We start from the raw sequence: 15,883 nt of genomic DNA on the forward strand, positions 1-15,883 counted from the left end.
CAAAAAAAAAAACAAAAAACTGTACATTGTCTTATGTCCAACCATTAGGGTATGGATATATGAATGCTCTCAGAAAAGTGAGTTGCTAAAAAGCATAGAGCACGGTACTTTTTCCAGATTTTTTCAGCTTCAGTATTTTGGTTCTGTCTTTTGTAACACAGCTGCTTTATGATATTGGAACATATCCTCTCTCTTTTCCCTTGCTACACAGAAAGAAAGATCTTGTTCTTACTTATTAGACTAACATAGAATATTCCTACAGATCAAGAAGGAAGAGATCTGCTGAAGACATTTTGCAGTCGTAGGGCTTTCAACTCTTAGTAGACTTGCTTTGTCAGTTTAAGTAATTGTGAAAGCTTAGCTTAACATCACTCAGTTCTAATAGCCATAAATTGAGCATATTTCTTAGCATGTGTAAATATATAACATTCCCAAACATTTCTCAGATTTTCTGTAGAGAAGCTTTGCTATTCTGTTTCATCACTCCATCCTTTCCAGTTCAGTACTAATATTATGAAGCTTCATGAACTCAGTTCTCCTGTATCATTCTAGCGTTTTCAGGATTATGTAACAGGAGAAGAAAAGGTGTGAAGCCTAATGTTTTCAGGTTACTGAGATCTAGTGAGATTGGTGCACCAAGGCATTCCTGTTGCTAATTAGATTTAGGTGAAGTAATTTGAATAAGGTTGAGTAATTACAACTGGAAGTCCTTATCTGGGTAAATATATGCTAGATTTTCAGTATGAACAATGAACAATAAAATAATGCTTTTGGGTTGGTATATGACAGTAGAAAAAGGTTACTCATTTATTAGTTTACAGCAGACTTAGCTACAGATACAATGTTCCTGACAGAGCTGAAATTCAAGGTCTGATCTTACTGATTAAATTTGAAGCTAGTGAAAAGAATATGTTTGAAGAAATTATTAGAATTAAGAGAATGGCTACTAAATACAAGGAAATTTCAAGAAAGATGCCACCTTTATTACTCTAAAGAAGAATATACAAAGTTATATCATAATATTTTCTCTGTTCAGATGAGATGTGTGAACATACGTGGGCAAAAATGTACATATCTTTGTATTAAACTTGAATGAAATCCTTACCTATTTACCCTTCATATTTTTTCTTTTACAGATATGTATCTGTCAAGCTTATGATTGCTGAATGCAGTTCTGTCACATTAAAAAAAATAAGATGAAATGACTGTGAACAAGGCCTATGACACTGAGCTATAACAGGACAGAATAAAGCAGAAGGTTTGATAATGAGAGATTACACTTTCCAGCTATTCTTGAGGGCAAGAGGGAGGGAATTATTTGGTTTATGCTGGCAGCAATTTCCCTAAGCCATGTGAGATGGCATACCTCAAGCTGTTGCAAATGTAGGCAGAACAACCACAGGCCATAGCTCTTGGTTGGATTTAGATTCCCTGGGGCATAAAATATATTGCAGAGGCTCCTAAATAGGGACTGATCACTTAATTTGACTGTTTGAATGGAAGTCCCACCTATTCTTCAATCACTAACACTTGTTCACAGCTCCCTTGAAGCTTAATAATCACTTCTGATTTTTTTTTAAATTAGATTAGCTGCTCATGGTTACAGTTTTACAACTGTAACATATCAAATGTATTAAGCAGTACTTACGCACTGTCCCCTTTTCTAGGTTCTGTAAAGCTGCAATGAACAAAGGTTATTAAGTTCCTGCTGTGTTCAAGTTTCCTACAGGTCAGTTTTAATAAACTGTTTGTTTGTTCAGAAATGTGCAGCAGCCACGTTAATCTCCAACCCTTGAAAACTTAAACCAAGCTTTTGCAAAAAGAGCATTTGAAAAGAGAAATATATTAGTATTCTTTTGTAGATACTTAAATAGCCTATGATTTATCCCTTTTCTGTAATGAAATTGTGATTAATTGCAATGGTTAAAAATTGTGTTGTACATTTTTCTGAAGCAACAGTACTTACAGCATTTTGTTCTTTATAATGTCACTACAAGAAAAAATCTTTCAAAGTTTTCTGTCTCAGAGAAAAAGAAACACCTTTCTCTTTATTGAAATACAAAAAAAACCATCTATTCTTATGTAAATTCTATGTCAGACATACAAATGACCTTTTTTGTCATTCCTCTACAGGAGTTGATTGATTCATGCTGCTAGTCTAAGATGTACATACAAATCACAGTGCTAAGAAAATTTTTGTAAGGTCAAATAATTTAAAATATACTATAAAGTATTTCACAGTTATTTACATTATATTTCAATTTAAATCTAGTCAGGTGTTCTGTAAAAATAGTATGCCTTAAACAGAAGTAAGGCACTGACTTTATCCGACTAATTATGTTTAGAAAGGTAAGAATGTTAATGTGTTTATGTATATCTGCTTGTATGTGTACTGTACAGACCATTTGTAAATTGCCATAAAGATTAGTCACCTAATTAGTTGCTACTGTATATTATTTTTAAAAGATCCAGATAGAGGATACATTGGCAAATGTTCAGACCATCTTTATGTTATTACATCTAATTGTAAACATCAAGACATTTAATTATCATTTATGCATGAACAATTATATCATTACTTTGTAAACATGCATGAAAGGTTATGCATCACTACCATAAATTATAAAATATTATTAATATAATGAAACACAACAATACCAAACTTCTTCACCAGTCTTTGATTTACTCATCATTTGAGAAAGTCATGTTTTTCTGCTTGAGAATATGTATCTATTCCATATAGAAAACTAAAAGGTTTCTCAATCTTTCCTTTAATATTTTATTGAATTACTTATGCAAGAGTAGTTCCTTGACAATATGGAGTCACATACATACACACACATTAAAAAAGTGAGTAAGAAGTAGACTAACAAAAAAGCAGTAATTTTATATGATCATTTTCACACGTGCTCCTACACATAAAATACAGTAATTTTAGAAGATATATAGGCTTATTGCTGTCCTTTTAATATTCAGTTTTGATTTGCATTTAAATTTGCTAAATTTTTAAAATCTGAACTGAAATTCTCATGTCAGAAGTTGGACGATAAGAACTTTTAAAATATTTGTTAACATTATAAAAATCTCACAGGTGTAATGTGAAATTATTAGCTCATAAATGCTTTGGAACAGAAATCTAAATTTTGTCCAGTTAGATACAGTCAGATTATGAACCTGTAGATCACGTGTTCAACTTATTGGCTTTCCTGGGCCACTTCCTGAGTGAGGAGGAATTGTCTTGGGCTACATATAAAATAAATGATATGGTTAATGTATGTAAGCAAAAAATTCTTTTTTTTTTGTACTAAAGTATTAAAAAAGAGAGAGAAAAACAAACAAACAAAAAACACCATAAAACTAGTGAAATATTTGACCTTGTTTTTGTGAAACTAATAGATCATTCCAGTTCAACAGAAGTGGCTGTAATTCTCAATGCTCAGAGATTTTTGATGAAATTTTACTCTTCCTTGAAGAAGGAAAAGTAAGGAGGGAGGACCTATTTTCAAAATCCTTGAAAATAGTTGTTCATAAATGTATGTACTACAAAAAGTGCTGGCGTAAATAAGACATGAATCTGAAGCAAGGGATATTTTTCTCTGGTAAGATAGATCTTACAAAACTCTAGTAAAGAGTTACAATCAATTTTTCCTTTCAGCTCCATCTGAAAATCTGCAGGTCATGTAAGTATGTCAAATGAAAATGGAGTTGCAAATATACAAAAAAACCTGATGATTTTTTTCAGCAATCTTGAACCCTATTCAAATTCCTTTAACAAACCAGAAAGCCATGCCGCATATTTTTCACTGTTTACAGGATTTTATTTAGCCAGAGTTTCAAAATGCATACATTATTTGTCATAATTTGAGTTGGCACTGCTCTGTGCTCTCCCCGAGTCCTGATTCCTTACAGTGCCAACTGCAGGCCGCTTTTTGGATGTTGCTGAGCGATGGCTATGCACCCAGGGCTAGGCCAGGCTACTCAGTAGGGCAGAGCTGCCTCCATGATGCTGTGGGGCGAGGGGCAGGCAACACTGCAAGCTCTGCTGGGCCACATTCTGTAGATTGAATCTGCCTGCTCTAGGTATTACAGTTTATCTTGTACTAATTAATATCACATTCTAGATCTTAGGAAGAACTTTTTAGAATTAGGCAATATAATTTCCTGAACACTAGGCACACATCAGCTTCACAGTGCAGGGCACTGTGAGTGCTAGGCATGCTTCATCTCCACCCATCAGCTAGTAGGCCCGAATGGTATGATGCACTTGTTTTTACAGAGACCAGCTCAACACCAAAAGAAGTTCAGGAATGTCAGTGACAAACTGCATACAAGTCTGCTAAGACCACAAACTCACTAGTAGCAATTCACTGACATAAGTATACTATTTCCTTTTTTATTGTTCCAGAATTATTCTGCTATGAAAAAAATATCTGAAAAGCGTGCTGTGACAATGGCTATAGCATCAGTTGAATTTCTGTACTGGTGGTAATATGCAAGGATGATAATTTTCTTAGCTAGAAACTTAGGAAAAGAAAACGGAAAAAAAATCCGAAAAAAAAACCCAAAAACCTGGGAAATCCAAGAAATGAGATTGATTCAGCAGTCAGTTCAGCCCTGATGTGTAAGTTTTAGGTTATAGTCCCTATTTACCTGCTCATGGTAGAATTTCTTCACATTTTGCCTAATTAAATACATTACACTCTGTTCTGGGAGTATATCAAGGATAAACTATGAAAGAGAATAAATTATCAAAAGAAAACTGATTTATCCATCGTGCAACTCGGAAAGTCTGTAGGAGCATGGAACTGGTAGGTGAAGGATGAGTGACTGAATTGTGACAGTGTGAACTGAATCTACCACAAAATTCTAATGTGATGGTAATGGAGTCGCTTAAACCAAAATTTTGCCATATGGCTGCTAATGGCAGCTAAAAATGGCCACATTTCTGGGTACCTATTTGAGTCATCTTTGGCAGATACATAGAACTGCCAAATGATCACAGCTGTGACTGAAATGAGTTGGATCTATGCTTGTTATTTTAAGTGCTCTGAAAAATCAGGCCCAAACTCTTTCAAATTAGTGAAATCATTGTTCCCTAGCTACTCATGAATATTTGACCAATTTAATTTCTTTCAAAGCTTTGATTTCTTGTATAGTCTTCCTTAATACTTACAAAATTATTTTACAACTTCTTGACTTCTTAATCACCACATGGTTTTAGCATATATTTTTTTCTTTGTTTTGATATAGCTTTACATAGGTATAGTCAAAGGCCCAGATTCACATAGCTTCTATTCCACCAAAGTATTTATGTGTAATGGAAAATCAAAAATGTCATCAACGCTTCCAATATTATTTTCACTTGCAAAAAGCCAATAAAGGAATTGATTACTGTAATTTTAAACTGACTGTAAACCTTAGCTGATTAAATGAAATTTCAGATGGGCACAGAGAGACAATCCTTTCGTTATACCATCTGAGAAGTTAATTTCCTTGCCTATTTCTGCTGGAAATGCAGTGTCTTCATCATTTTCAGTAAGTTACAAACAGCCCCATGCAAGAACATATGTTGAGACCAAGATAATAAGGAACACATCAAAGATTTCCTGTTCAGGTCAGCAACAATGTAGAAAGAATTAGCTGGGATCACTGAATCTCAGAATAGTTGATGTGGAAAGGGATGTCAAGTCCTACTCCTTGCTCAAGCTAGAGCAGGTTTTCCAGGTATCCAGCCTTGTGTTGATTATGCCCACAAATGGAGACTCCACAACTTCCTCATACTAACATGCCTGTATTTGGATTAGCTTATTTTTATTTCTACATTTTATTTCCTTCTTGAATTTCCTAAAAGTCCTTCCTGCTAAATGTTTAAACCACAATAACACAGTTGGAATAAATATTTATCAGCATTTATCAACCTGCAACCTACTTTTAGAACAACTACTATATTAAATTGAATGCAAATTAAATGAAGTACTTTCCAAATAAGATAACCTGTAAACTAATATCAAATATTAAAAGGAGCAGATTAAAAACTTGTAGGATAAAAGTTACCATGATTTTGATTGAGACTTCAATTCCCTGATTTTGCAGCTCTTCATCTATTGTTCAAATTTAAATTTTAAAGTCTGCATTTTCTACTCTGGATGCTGACACTGTGGAGATGTAAAACCTTATAAAAGTCAGTGGATTTTTATTTCTGCTGAATTCCAAGGCATTCAGATTTTGCACTGTTGGTGACTGAATAGACTGTACTGCACTGAAGAGACTGTGTTCGTGTTCTGACAATTAATCAAAGTTTTCTGCAGTTTTGTTGAAAATTATGTCAAACATCATGTTTTGTTGAATATCATGTACTCCCTGAAAATCTAACTTTTGAGCATTTATTGTATAAGACCACTTATAAATTGATGATGTTTCTGTGGTGGGTTGCCAGTTACTTTCTTCTCAAGTTTAATACATTTTCCAAGGTGCAGCTGGAGAAAACTTGGCATTCCTATTCTATTACCACTCTAGTCAGTTTTCCTGGAAGATAATTCTTTTGTTAATGCTTACTATCTCTTCCTTGAGAATACATTAAAATTTGGTAGTAATGTGTATACTCTTCTTCCTGTGAATCTCAGAATCATCAATTCTGTGAAATCTGTGAAACATATTACAACAATTTAGTAGAAAGTTGGGGAGAAAGATAAAATCTGTAACTCATATAGGTAACCTCCCTGTACAGAAAAATCATTATTGCCTTTATAGCCATATGTTCAGCCTTTTCAGTCAGTAAGAGGGAGTAAAAGACAGTGGGTGTGCATATGTAAGATGTAGAGGTATGGTGAGTTACGGACTTAATAATAAAGGAAAATAAGTTTAGAAGCCAAAGGAAAGGCTTTGATCGTGGAAAAGGACATAGGAAAAGACAGAAAAAAATAGTATGCTGAGCTCAAAGTGACAAGTGATGGAAGTGTTGGTCCTGAGAGCAAAATGATTGAAAAAGAGGAAGAAAAAAATCATATTGTGAAATGGGGATGTATTTCTGAAGTGAGAGCTTAATTTCTGTTAGAGATCCTTAGGCTAATGACTGGAAAATCACAGGAGACTGAGTTAAGAATGTTTGAGTTGTGTTGTCAAAACTGACATTGTTTACATGTGTGTTGACACAAGAGGGCAAGACTTGAGCTAGATGTGAATGAATGAGATTGGGAGTGGAGACACAGAAGAGGTGATACAGTGATGGAAATTTATCCCAACTTGTCCTTACTACAAACTGTCCCAGTTTTCTATTTTAGCAGTGAAAGTGAGATGAAGAGTGGCCTTTTTTTTCTTTAAATTCCTGGGCAGTTTCCTTTTCCCAGTGCCAGAATGTTTCCCTGAGAACCCCTGAACACAACACCCCAGATTTTCACTTTAAAAATATGATCAGTCTGCAAAGTGATGGAAATAATCTGCAGATTGTAACTAGCTTACCAGTTAATTTTGCATCATTTTTCAAATGATCTATCTTGAAAGATATTTAAACTCAGTTTTTGAGGTAAAAATCAAATGGAAACCTCTGTCTGTAGTGGTTGAGTTTGCAGCACTAAGTAGCCTGTTGATTTTGATCTGATTTATACATCTCACTTCTTGGTCTAATGCTTTTCATATTTATTCTTTTCTTTCAGCTATAACAGTAAATATACTAGTATCCAGTTAAGTATCTTAATCTACTGAAGTACAATTTATTCTGAACTTTGATTTACCATACTGTAAGGGACAACTCTTTCTAGAAAGCGGTTAGCCTTTAGGTATCTATCTGCTTTCATTAGGGGAATAAATGGTTAGTATCTGGCAAATAATTCCCAAGTTTTGGGCAAAATTATTCCAAGTATCTGTCATCACAGCTAGAACTTCAGAAGCTCACCAACTCTCTCTGGATGTAAACGTACATTTGATGTTTTAAGGATGAAAGTGGTTGGCCATAAAGGGAAATACAACCACTAATATTTAACAGAAAAGATAAAATATATTCTGACTTCCCCATCCCTGCTTACCTGAGCATGACTTTGGAACATGCTATAAGCATAAGTACAGGGGTGAGGAAAGAACACAATCTGCATTCTCCAGGATTCTCAAACCTTTTCCATGCTGCTGGGATGGTGATACTTCTCCTGTATTTTGGCAACAGAGGAAAAGGAAAGAACTTTCCTCATCCATTTGTGTCAGAGAATACAGTCCACCACCATTTAAAATATGATTTTCCTCCATAAGAATGCCATAGTAAGCCACAGTATTTAGCTTCATAAAGCAGCCTCTGGATGGAAGTGCAATGTGTTCCAATACAGTTTGCTTTCACATGTGCAATTTGTTTGTGACTCATGAATCTCCATCAATATGCCTTCTGTAGAAGATGTTACAAATGCCATGAATCCTTTATTTGTATTTGAATCACATGTATAAGGCACTGAGATTTCATAAGATAACAAGCAGATTTTGAGAGGTCAGCAGTTTTGATCTCCCGAACAAAAAAATAAAAAATTATCATCTATGTGCAAGATTTTAGTGAAAAGTTAATGTGAAAGAGCAACAGAAATTCCTGACAAAGCCTCTCCCCCTTCAATCCCTCCCACTGCCTATCCTTTTGCATCCTTCTTAAGTATCACCTCTCCTTTCCATCAGGACTGGCACTCAAACATACCAGATGGCAGCCTCAAGATTGTAGCACCCTTTAATGTCTGCCCTTTACTGTCTGGCAAAAGTGTTGACATTTCTGCCTTGAATGAAAACTGAAAACATTTAAAAATATATTCAACATGAACAGTCAGTGTCTAAGATGTTGTTTACACACTGTTAATGGGCTTTGACTTTAATAGAATGATCCTTAGGTCTGCAGAACCCACAGTCAGGTGTGAGCTGGGTATTTTCTTCTGTTATTTCTATTACGTTAGAGAAATAACCACCCTTTCTGCCCATGGACTTAAAAGCTGCAAATACTTCTTCTGTCAACAAATGAGGAACCACTGTTGTCAGTTTTCTTGCAAGCATCGATTGATGATATGAGAGTACTATCTCCTAGAATAAACCTGAGGAAACTCCTGCCACTTCCTCTGGGAGGAGTTGTGCAATCAGGAAGAGGTCATGCTTTTAAGTTGGACGGGGAAAAATAACAAGTTCATGTGCTATTAAATAGTTGACTCTTGACCAGTTACTGGATTTTAATGCTCACTGTCACATATTTTTGTCTTTAGTTGTGCATTGATGTTCTGGAGGTAAATTTTATAAATGTATCTTCATTACTGAGTTGAGCACAGAAATAATGGAATGAATTGTTCAAGTAAGTTTCAGGAAAATCTCTGGAATTTGTTTTTCTGAGGGACTCCAGATAGGAGTCTGAATCCGTAAGAAGACAGATATTTTTCATTAAAAATTAAACAGTCTCAACTTATCATGGAGCAGTGTCACAAGAAGTTCTTAGTGTGTCATAGCATTGAGCAATGGCTGAATGTACTGACAATGTGAAGAATGCAGTGGTAGGGTGCTCTTACAACTCATTCATATCACAGTATTATTTCTGATGGATATTTAAACACACTCTTTATCTCCTTTTCATCTTAAGTTAATAAATTGCTGCAAGGGTGAAATGAACATCAAATGATTTTAAAACAATGTGCATTTGTTAAGATTAGGTTCTGATTTATCATTGGTAGAAAGGAGATGATTGGAAGGAGAGTAGAGCAAAATAAGTAGAAAACCTATTTATTTCCTGTCTGTAGGCTGATGAAACTGAAATGTAAAGAATACAAGGTTGCTCTGATAGCAATGTGATATAATATGAGCTTTATTTTAATGTATTCTAATGTATTCTAATGTTAAGATTCTGTTTTATGACACATGATTTTCAGCACATTTAACGTTTTTACTTCTTTGTATTGATATTCAGTGAACAGATTGTGTAAAACTGATAAATAACATCACATAATATATTAAAAAAGGGGGTGAATTTCAGTAACCTATTTTTTAAATCTTGATGACGTTATTGATACTCTGATGAAAAGAAAAAATTCTTACAGGATATCAGTATGCCATGTAACAATTTACATTACTAAAATTTTAGCATTATAACTCTAACTCTAAAGTTTTTGAGACCGCATGTTAAGTTTCATATTTTCTTTTTTGTTGTTATTCATTTATCTCTAAATTATTCCCAACTTTTAAAGGGTACAAATTTTTAAATTACAATATAAGTAGCCATGTAATTCTCAAATACGTGAAATAATTCAAGACACACAGATGACAAAATATAGGACTTAATTTACTGACAGATTTCTATGATTAATGTATACTACTTAAAGATCTAGCGCAGGACAACTGCAAGTGTCTGCAAAGTGAATACTACTTTCTGCTTGCAAACCTGTATTTTGACAGGCCATATTGTCTTGAGATAGGAAGAATGAATAATTTAATCAGATATAGATGAGACGAATAGTATAAGGGATAATACATGAATTTCCTTCTTGAAAGCTGCCTATACTTCACAAGACGAGCCAACCATTCCACTCTAAAAGCTAAGATGACTGCAAACAGTTTTCCTCTTGTTTGTTTCTAAACAAAATAGACAAAACATTCTGATTGCTAGCAGATATCTGTGGGTTGGTCTGTGGAGTTAGGGGGCACACGCCTTACAGTGCCCTTCTTAAAAGTTTGTAACATAATCTTAAAATTAAGACTCCTACATTGATCTGATATTTTTAAAGTCTATTTTCTATTTAGCAAAAATCTGAAAATGGTAAGGTTCATTTCCACAAATAAATAGCATAGATTTACTTTTCCAATCAAGATCTTATCTGAAATAGTATTTCATATGATTTGTTCATCCAAAAAAATAAAGAATGCCACTGCAATTTTGTAGAGATTTCCATTCTCTTCTTCAGCAGTGTTAACAACAAAATGAGTGAACAAAATGAGAAAATATATGTCCTCAATTAGAAACAAAACAAAACAAAACATGTATATTAAGAATGAAATAAGAATAATCTCCTTTGATCACAAGATGTGGAATAAGCATGTGGGATGCAAATGGCTTATGTCAAGGCATGCTGTTCTTGCATTTCCTTACAGTTCTTTCGTATTTAAAATGCTGTTTTATCTCATCTTCACATTTGTTCATGCTGAGTGATAAGGTTAGAGAGAGATCTGTAAATTTTGTACATCTAAACTCTGTTTATTGGTATGCTGGGGACATCTAGTGGAGATAAAGCTCTTAGCCCATTTTATGTCCAGTGCTGATGTAACAGGAGCATCCCGCTATGGAGAGCGCTTGTAACTGAGGGTGCAAGACTGGAGTTTTGGATGGTATGGAGGAGAAGGATCAGCAGCAGTCCTCACCTCTTCTTTCACTGACCAAAAATAGGGTACAGAAAATATCTAGTATTCTCAAACACAACAAACTGATATTGTGTAGATTATTTAAAGGTTTCAAAATCAGGTTCCATTGATATTGCCAAGAGCAGTAGCAAAACAGAGGACTGGAACCAGGGTGAGATGATGCTATGGGGAAACCTTGCTATCTCTTCTTCAGTCCCCACCCACTGCTTAAGAGATTAAATTATTTGGTACAAATTGTAAGTGCATGCATGTGATGTCTGGTGCTGACAGAATGCTGCAAAAAACAGATTTACATGGTCTTTTAGATGAGTCTAAAAGAAAGAGAACTAATTTCAGTGGCCCTGACTGTGAATACTAAATCAGTTTTACATATATTATATGGTTGTCTTTGTTAGACTTCACATCCGTACCTGTGAAATCAGTCTCAGGCCCAGCGTAAGCAATAAAGTAAAAAAGAACTCAAGCTGTGAGAGTTCTATTTTCTCTTCCTCAGAGAATTAATGCTGAATCGAGATACTTTGGTTGAACAGCCCTATTTTCTACAACACAAACATTTTATTTTTAATAAATATTTATGAGGAGTTGGCAAGGGAGGAGGAGGTTATATTTTGTTGATTAGAAAAAACAGTGATTCAATAAATGACATTAAGCTACTAGCTTTTCTGCTTTTGTTTCAATACTATGAATATGTAGAGAGAGAGAGTGTGCGAGTGTGTGTGTTTGAAAGAGAGAGAGTGTGTGAGACAGGTGGCAGTGGGGTTGCTATAGCAATTACTTGTCACTAATGATAGGAGGGTAATTACTGCAGCAAATTCCCACATAGCTATTCAGCATACAAGTTAGACTATTTCTCATCCTAAAATAGTCTTTCTGTATTTGCAGGATTACCTTTTTTTATCAGATGGCTACAGGCTACATTTCTAAAATGTACGATAGTGTAAATCCAGAATTAGTTATAGTTTCACTGGAAACAGGATTTAGTCATACCATCAGCTTTCAGAGTGAAAGTTTGAGTGAAGCTATGCCTTTTGAGGTCCACTTTTCTCAAGACACAATACAAAATTTTGATTTTCAGAATGCTTTTTGTATGCTCAATGTCAAAAACACATTGAGGTCACCTTCAATTTTGCATTAGAGTAATTGAGACTAATATGTGGTTGAATTTAACTCATCACTTAATTGTACAAGATGTAAATCAGAATTTTCAGCAGCTTAGTAATAAAATTGCACTATTAATAACTGTAGAAACAATTACAAATCAAGCTATATTTGAAGGAAAATAGACTGAAATGTTGAGTCATTGAGAGAGTTCTACAGCAATATCTTTATTAGTATATTTTTCATTTCTTCTCTTTCTACTATATTCGTAGATTAACAGTGGCTTATCATCTCATGCAAATTAGAAAGAAAAAAATCTACGTCACATTTCATCTTCAGGCTGGCTCATTCCGCAGTGTTTAAAACATTTCTAGTGGAATAAATATAGATGCAACTTCTTTGCTCATACATTTAATGAAGGCTATGTTTTGTGTAGAGTGGTCATCACTAATAAAATAGTTGCAAAAAGTATGCATCTCATTTCCACAAAAAACCGGTGTTACCTTGGCTACCGTATTTCTCGATGATTCTCTTTTCCATAATGATTCTCTTTATCCTTTTACATGCCTTTTACTAATGAAAATGTAGATTATGGACATTACCTTTTAATTAACTGGCAGCAAATATCTGCTGCTTTAGAGAATTCATTTTTCCCCCCAGCTGGCTTGACTGTGATGGTTTGAGGGCTCACACTATAACTCCTGCCTTTTCGAGAAGTTGAATTAATAGATTTCATAACTATGGCAAAGATAGCACCTATACTTTCTACTTGAGTGAGATTGCCCATTGGACTGTAATTAATAAAAGTTTGATGTACTCCAATGTATTTCTTTCTATCACTTTAGAATTTGAAATTGTGCATCTTTGTGGTTACTGGCACTGAACTACATATACTACATACCACTGTCTCACTTCACATCTTTCAGATAATTTACTGACAGTCATTTTTCTCTCTCTTGCTTCTCAACTTTGCAGTTTATTAATGTAAGATCCAGCTAAGCATTTTTACTATATTAATATCCCGAAGAGAAAGACTTATAAAATGCAATTTTATAGTTATTTTTTAGTACAATTGAGTTATTTCATCTTGTAGATAAAGCAAGTAATATGCTGAAAGTTAAAATCCATTTGTCAGCTGGTGACTTTGTACAGTAATTAAAACAATACTCGTTATAACAACATGAATAATTGTATGTTCAGAGGATTTTCGCAACTTCATTTCCTTTGTTTATGCCTCAGGTGAGCATTTCATAAATAGGAAAGTTGATTTATAAATTTCTTCTGATGTGTGAATCATTACATCTTATGAATCAGTTTTGTCTCATAGACAGCACTTGAATTCCCAAGGATTTCATGAGCAGCACTTCCCATTTTTCTCACTAAAAATATATAGCTGCCAATTATAATTCAGTGCACAGTGCACCCAGTAACCCTGATAATCAGTAAAAACATGTCAGAGAGCAAGACGGTTTCTCCAGCTGAATGGAAATCTCAACAAGCAGTTAACCTACAATAGGAAGAAACTCATTACTGAGATAGCTTGCTGCCTTACAGCTCTTGAAAAGCTGATTAAAGAAATAATGACTTGAGACTATAAAATCCCGGCAAAAGCAGATGACAGATATTTTGTCTTGCACCAATACTTATTTTGGCTCAGAGCAAAATATATATGTATAATCACTGATGAAACCACTACATTACAATGAAGTACAAGAATGTCAATTTCTTCCCATAGCCTACATCATTTTTATTGTTCCAGCTTTTTGACTTCTGATGACTTCAGTTCAAGTCCCAGTTGGGCTCCTGATCAGCAGGGTGGCTGATTTCCCAATAAAGAGAGAGAGGAAATGTGTAAACTTGTTGAAGTGCTCCACAAGCTCCAGCTTGCAAACCTCGCAGAGGCTGCCATCTATCCAGTGCAGAGACTCTCACCTAATACAACATACTGTAAGTTGTGAAGAAATGTGTTTAAGTATAAATATTCTCTACTGGTTTCAGGAAGTAAAACTGTTCCCTTAGTTTAGTCAACATATTGCTTGCTGGGGAAGCCAAGAGACCAATTTCCTAGGCTCACCAGTGATTTCTCCCTGTAAAATGAAAGTTAGCAATAATTGTGTGTATAATATTGTCTATTAGGTAGTGCATAAAGGCTTGCATTGTATGTACATACTGTAGTTGTATAGAAAACATTACAGAGTGAGCCTGCTTTTAGCTTGATGCCTCATACAGTGGTAATTGAGGAGAACAGCCTTTTGATTTGCTACTATTTGCAGTTCTGCAGGAAAAACTAAGTTTAGGCTATCTTGTGCTGTGCATTGTTGCCCTGTTTAATCTTCTGATTCGCTAGGAACAATTACATGCGACACCTATGGAGAATTTAATTGCTTAGCTCCTGCCTCTATGGCAATTGTAATTACTGTGCAGTACTATTTGAGAAAAAAAAAAAAAAAAACTGTGGTGTTTTTTAGAACATAGCACTGAATAATACCAAGGTTAGATTCATACAACAGCATAGCTCCAAGAATTAGCTTCCAGAATTAACCCTGTGTTCTTTTGATAAGAGCCCAGGCAAAATAAAGCAATCGTTATTGTAAATATCCTCATGTAAAGATTTCTATACAAGCTCTTCAAATGCATTTATCCACCAAATATATGTGGGAGTTAGCACAGCATCTTTTTTCCCCTCCTTTTCCAGCTGAGGAAACTAAGGCACAGAAATGTGCTGCCTAATTTGTCTTTATGAAAAATCCAAAGAAGGGAAAATTAGTATGTGAAAAATTTTGAATTTATAGCATTTTCAAGCTCCTTTTACTTCTCATGGATGTAGCTTTGAAAGAAACATAATAGGCAAAAGATGTGCCTTTTTAAGCTTTAAAACCCTAAAAATTTCTGTAAAATGGAACATAATAAATAAATGAATAAATGTTGCTGTGCTCTATTCCACTGATAATTCCTGTTGAGCAGAATTGAAGATGTCATTGTCTCCATCATCATGAACAATTCCAACCAAAGTAGTGTGTAGGCAGAACTATCCTATTGCCTTCTGAAGGAAATTTTAAAGAGCATCCAAAGGGAACTACTGTATTAGAATTTCATTTCTTCCTCAGAGAAAAGAAAGAATGATCACTGCTTCATTTGCAGTAAGGCATTTTTAGTTCTTTCATCGTCTAGATTTTCCGAATGATCTTGATGGCAATTCATTTAGAAAGTAAACTCTTGTTGGGAAGTCCTCAGGAAGCTTCAAGAGTTCAGAGCTTTCAGAAGTGGAATACAGATCAAAATCAGTACAAGTACTCCACAAAAAAAGAGCCCAGTCTAGCCGAAATAAATGCCCACGACATTTTACAGCAATGCTGAGATTTATTTCTCTCAAGCAAAAACCAATCATATGGAACTGAAATTCACTCACAATTTTCTATAGGTTTCTTGCTCA

General features: G+C 34.6%; 1 long non-coding RNA gene across 2 annotated transcripts in view; it reads left to right on the forward strand.

Annotated features, from left to right (window-relative positions):
• The window catches only part of LOC116216677, a 203,279-nt gene that overhangs the window by 166,418 nt on the left and 20,978 nt on the right, over nt 1–15,883 (forward strand). Inside the window, exons 5-7 of one of the 2 annotated variants that reach the window (XR_004159934.1) lie at nt 1,137–1,258; nt 1,668–1,729; nt 14,210–14,397. This is a non-coding gene — a long non-coding RNA (uncharacterized LOC116216677). Of the gene's footprint in view, nt 1–1,136; nt 1,259–1,667; nt 1,730–14,209; nt 14,885–15,883 lie in introns of those variants that run through there. The other variant, XR_004159935.1, reaches the window with a different exon arrangement.

Source organism: Meleagris gallopavo, chromosome 5 (genome assembly GCF_000146605.3).
Source record: "Meleagris gallopavo isolate NT-WF06-2002-E0010 breed Aviagen turkey brand Nicholas breeding stock chromosome 5, Turkey_5.1, whole genome shotgun sequence".
Lineage (NCBI taxonomy): Eukaryota > Metazoa > Chordata > Aves > Galliformes > Phasianidae > Meleagris > Meleagris gallopavo.